Here is a 5,998-nt window from a genome sequence, read left to right as displayed (position 1 = left end):
AGTTACCAAACCCACGTCTTGCCTGGTACTTTGGTAAAGCTACAATATAGTTATATACGAGATCAGTGGAACAATTGGGGCCGCAACTGAGGACGAGGCTGACGACGAGGCTGACGACGAGGCTGACGACGAGACTGACGTCAGCGGCGCATGAATCGATAGCAGTTTTTTTGGGGGGTTTTTTGACACAGAGGATGAATATTCCGGTGGATTTAATGATTTGGAGTGACACGGATGGTTTGTTAAAATTCTTGTTTATGTTACATTTATTTGATAGATCTAGTCTGACGTCAGCAGCCCATGTAGTTCCGGCGTCAACAGCTGTGTATTTTTCTATTTTGACACAGAGGATAAATATTCCGATGGATTTAATGATTTAGAGCAGTGGTTCCCAAAGTGGGCGGTACCGCCGCCCTGGGGGCGGTGGAAAGATCTTGGGGGGCGGTGAGGAAGAAGGGGGCGGTAGGGGGCGGCAGTCTGAAGTCGAAGTCAGAAGTTAGACTTTAGGTCTTTACCATTCTATGTTGCTGAAACAGTTAAAACTGCTAAAAAATAAATTGGTTTGCTAAATTGGGTTTTATTTGTGAAATACACATTTGTGTTCAACCTTTCTCTTTTCAAATTGCAGCATACCAAATATCAAGAAAGAGGTGTTTGTTTCTATATGTGTCTGTGGGGGGGGGGGGGGCGCTAGGAATTCACTGGGGAGCCAAGGGGGCGCCAGCCTGCAAAAGTTTGGGAACCACTGATTTAGAGTGTCACGGATGGTTTGTTAAAATTGTTCTTTATATTCCATTTATTTGATATATCTCGTCTGATGTCAGTGACGCACGTAGTCTTTCCAGTGTCAACAGCTGTGTGTTTTTTGTTTTTTGACACAAGATGAAGATTCCGTTGGATTTAAAGATTTTGGAGTGACACGGATGGTTCGATAAAATTGTTGTTTATTATTATGTATTTTATATTATTGTTCATATATTGTTATATGGGTCTGTGGAAAAATTCGAACTGCAACGCGCCGCTGACGTCGGACTTGTTTACATAAAGGAGGACGAACTCGATCACTGGCTTTAATGATTTGGAGTGACACAGATGGTTTGATAAACGTGTTATTTATGTTATAGTTATTTGAATAACTGTTATTGTTACATCAGGCCTGTTCTCAGCTTCTCGTTTGTGTTTATGTTACGTTAGCATACCGTATTGTTAGCCTGTTGTAGCTGGTTCGTGTCTGTTTTTGGTGCTGGATTTTGTCAAATAAATTTCCTTCAAAATGCGACTTAAACTCCGATATGTTTTTTCCTCTATATTGTACATTTTATGGCTGATGCGACTTGTATTCCGAAGCGACCTTTAGTCCGAAAAATTCTGTAATTATTTATTCCACCTCTTTTGCCCCCAGTACTGCCCCCAGTGTCCACAACAAGAAATGTTGAAAGTAAACCAAAATAATAAAAAAATTAACAAAACAAATAGTAAGTGTCATATTTACTAATTAGCGCTGTACAATTGCAGCATAGAAGGGTGATATATATCTTGGGTTAGATGTGTGAAGGGCGGCATTGCTTATAAACAGTAAGGTCGATTCAATGGTAAATATTTACAGGATTTTTGTCAGACACAAGTGGCAACCCTAGTTGACAGTGAAGCATCATGATATGAGCAAGTTTTTTCTACTTCAGGGTTGAGCCCATATATCGTATGCCAGGTATGATGAACCAGTTTGAGCATGTCCAAATATACCCCACCATTGTGTTCACAATAGCCAACATTTCTGATAATTGTAATTGCCTTTTTCTGCATTGTGCATACCGTCTATAGTGTGGTTTTGCAGGTATTACCCCACACCTCAACACCATAGGACATGTAAGGAAGAAAAAGCGAGCAGTATAAAGAGTACATTGTTTTCTGGTTCAGTAAGCGTCTGACTTTACAAAGTATGCCAACAGTCTTTGCCAATTTTGAACATATGCGTTTGACTTCCAGCTGAGACTGTGGTCAATTATTACTCCCAGAAATGAGTTTTCATAAACTTTTTCTACTCTGCTGTTATCACACAATACTTCAATAGTTATGTCTTCCGGAATTTTTCGTTTCCCAAAAATCATAAAATTGGTTTTCGTTATGTTGAAATAATTTATTTGAGTCAAACCACGATTTTAGCTTGGCAAGCTCATCAGAGACAGTCTTCATTAGTTGTAGGTTGGCTCCTTCACAAAAGATATTTGTGTCATCAGCAAAAATGACAAATTTCTAAATATTAGAGGTGTTAATATTATGGCTCTGGAGTGGCACACCATTGACCTGTGTTCAGGCATAACAAATCAAGATCCACATATTTTTTGTGTATTTTATTCATCATATGAGATCATTGAAATATACGATTTCTGGTCTCTCACCAAGAACCTGTTTGTCTTGAGGATACTATCAGGGGCATAAGACCAAAAGACAAATTAAACCTTATGATCATCGGGACACACAAAGCCTCCACCATGATAAGGTGATGGCACAAGGAAGGTTGCCTGAGGGCCCTCTGCTAGAAAGCTTGGACAACATTCATTGTGATTGTGGGTGGCATTCTGACCCACTTAAAGGATGGATGTTGCTGCGGCAAGAGAACCTCGACCTGACTTCATTCATCCTCTTACAGTATCACAATGTATGGATGAATCCGTCAGTTCAGCTGTCCTCCCAGCTGAAGTCAAAATCAATACTAAAGCAACAGTGCTCCATTTACCCATCAAAACAGGTATGTGAAAGAAGACTGTGGTTACCTTATTACTTTTTCTTTTCTTCCATTTATTTTCATCAGTTCCATGGTTATAGTATGCAACACATTTCGTGGAATTCTATAGTTTTAATTTGTTTCAGCAGTCTAGTTTGCACTACTGCCATCTATGCTTTGAACAATAATAGTAATAGAAAAAAAAACAATAATACATAAATTCTATTATATTAAACACATGAGCTGGATGAAGTTGCTGGGGAGAGGGAAGTCTGGGAGTCCCTCCTAAAGCTGCTGCCCCTGCGACACGACCCCGGATAAGCGGAAGAAGATGGATGGATGGGTGGAAAGATTGATGGATGGATGGATGGATGGATGGATGGATGGGTGGGTGGGTGGATGGATGGATGGATGGATGGATGGATGGATGGATGGATGGATGGATGGATGGATGGATGGATGGATGGATGGATGGAATTGGGTGGGCGGGTGGGTGGCTGGCTGGCTGGATGGATGGATGGATGGATGGATGGATGGATGGATGGATGGATAAACACACTACAGGCTCTTCCTATAGCATGGTTACACTTTACAGGTATCTGCTGCAGGAAGGATGCCAGTGCAAGAACAAAAATTTGAACAAGGCAGAGCAATGAGTGGACCCTAATGAGTAAGTTCCAGCACCAGCAATGGTGATTCATACAAGTTGGATCCTCTCGTGGGGCATTCCAGTCTGTCAGGTTTTCAAATGCTTCTTTCAATTATAAAAGACTGAAATTATTGAGTGCAGCTGGAAGTAACTCTGTGAAGTTATTTAGCCCATTTAAGATGTAAAAAGAAGATACTAAAATGTGTGTGTGTGTGTGTGTGTGTGTGTGTGTGTGTGTGTGTGTGTGTGTGTGTGTGTGTGTACATATACTATCTATATTGCATGAGTATGTGACAAACTGATTTGTTTATTGAGGCTTAAAGTAATTTATCTCATAATAGAATATCATTTGCATTAATTATTTAACTGCAAAGTAACACTTTTTCATTACACAACATGCAATCCTATTCAGTGTAATGCATTACAGCTGACAGGCAATTTAAAAACAAATTGTGATTTTCCAAATGTGGCCGGATGCTCTCATAATACATTTTTGTTTCTGTGCATCAGTAATGTCAAACATTAAGGGTAAATGTGGATCTCTCGGACTATACCAGCTCATGCTTATACACTGCTCAAAAAAATTAAAGGAACACTGAAAACACATCAGATTTCAATGGTGGAAAAAAAATGTTGGATATCTATACTGATATGGACAGTTTTTTGTCTCAGGAACAAAAGGATGCCACATCTTTTGATGGAAATAAATGTTTTCAGCCTACAGAGGGCTCAGTATATAGACACCCCAAAAATCAAAGTGAAAAAATGATGTGGCAGGCTCGTCCATTTTGCCTAAATTCAATTTCTGCAATTCAAAACTCTTTTCAATATCTTGTGTAGCCCCCACATGCTTGTATGCATGCTTGACAACGTCGCGGCATGCTCCTAATGAAACAACGGATGGTGTCTTGTGGGATGTCCTCCCAGATCTGTCTGAGGGCATCAGTGAGCTCCTGCAAAGTCTAACGAGCAACCTGGCGGCGTTTGGTGGACCGAAAGATTATGTCCCAAAGGTGTTCTATCGGATTTAGATCAGGTGATCATGAGGGCCATTCAATTGTGACAATTCCTTCATCCTCCAGATACTGTCTGCATACTCTTTCATACATGAAGCCGGGAATATCCTGGATCAGGAGGAACCCAGGACCTACTGCACCAGCGTAGGGTCTGACCATGGGTGCAAAAATTTCATCCCGATACCTAATGGCAGTCAGACTGCCATTCTCTAGCTTGTAGAGGTCTGTTCGTCCCTCCATGGAAATGCCTCCCCAGACCATCACTGACCCACCACCGAACCGGTCATGCTGAATGATGTTGCAGGCAGCATAGCGCTCTCCTTGGCTTCTCCAGACCCTTTCACGTCTATCACAGGTGCTCAGGGTAAACCTGCTCTCATCTGTGAAAAGCACAGGGCGCCAGTGGCGGACTTGCCAATTTTGGTGTTCTATGGCAAATGACAATCGAGCTCCACGGTGCTGAGTAGTGAGCAAAGGGCACACTACAAGACGTCGTGCCCTGAGGCCACCCTCGTGAAGTCTGTTTTTGACTGTTTGGGCAAAAACATTCACACCAGTAGCCTGCTGAAGGTCATTCTGTAGGGCTCGGGCAGTGCTCAACCTGTTCCTCCTTGCACAAAGCAGCGGATATCGGTCCTGCCGATGGGATGAGGACCGTCTATGGCCCTGTGCAGCTCTCCTAGAGTAACTGCCTGTCTCCTGGAATCTCCTCCATGCTCTGGAGATTGTATTGGGAGACACATCAAATCTTCTTGCAACAGCACGCATGGATGTGTCATCCTGGAGGAGTTGGACAATCTGCGCAACTTCAGGAGGGTTGAGAAATCGCCTCATGCTTCCAGTCGTGATAATGACTCTTGCTAAAGCCAACACTTGTGGAAAAACAGTTAAAAAAGATCAAGAGGGAGGAGCTTGAAATGGCCTCCACCTGCAAAACCAGTCTTGTTTTGGGGACCATCTTGTTGTTGCCCCTCTAGTGTACCTGTTGTTAATGCAGCTGAAAGTGATTAACAACCCCCTCTGCCACGTGCCTGACCAAAACCTTATCAGAAAAGTGTAATTGAATTCATGCCATACCCTGATAAAAAACTGTTCCTTTAATTTTTTTGAGCAGTGTATGTTACTTCACAACACAGGACATCACCAGTATTAGCATGCAATACATCTCTAGACTGAGTTCATCACTATATCATAGAGGTCTTTAATGACTTGGTGTCACAAATATTTTCATTAGGTTGAGCAAACTACATACTAGTTGAAACCTTTACAGATCATGTTATGGTCTAGTGAGCCATACCTCATCCTTTGCTTCTTCTCACTAGGATGAATTTGACAACTTTACATTTCCATGTTAATTATGGGTCATCTATAAGAGAAGAGAAATATGCATAAAAGAAATATTGAAGAGAAATATTCATAAAAGGAGCTTCTATACGGTACCGATTGTGCCTGACATCAAGTCGCTTTGATCGCAGCAGCCTGGTGGTCAGCCCAGCTGGGAGGCTCAGATCAACCACGGGAAACAGCTGGGGGTCCAGCAGAATAGACTATCGACAGCACAGCAGGGTGACCATGATATCAGAGTCAATTTTTGTTCTACGCTGTCCT

The sequence above is a fragment of the Syngnathus leptorhynchus genome, chromosome 4, assembly GCF_054491065.1.
Source record: "Syngnathus leptorhynchus isolate UIUO chromosome 4, UIUO_Slep, whole genome shotgun sequence".
In the NCBI taxonomy this organism is placed as follows: Eukaryota; Metazoa; Chordata; class Actinopteri; order Syngnathiformes; family Syngnathidae; genus Syngnathus; species Syngnathus leptorhynchus.
This window is presented reverse-complemented; position numbering follows the sequence as displayed.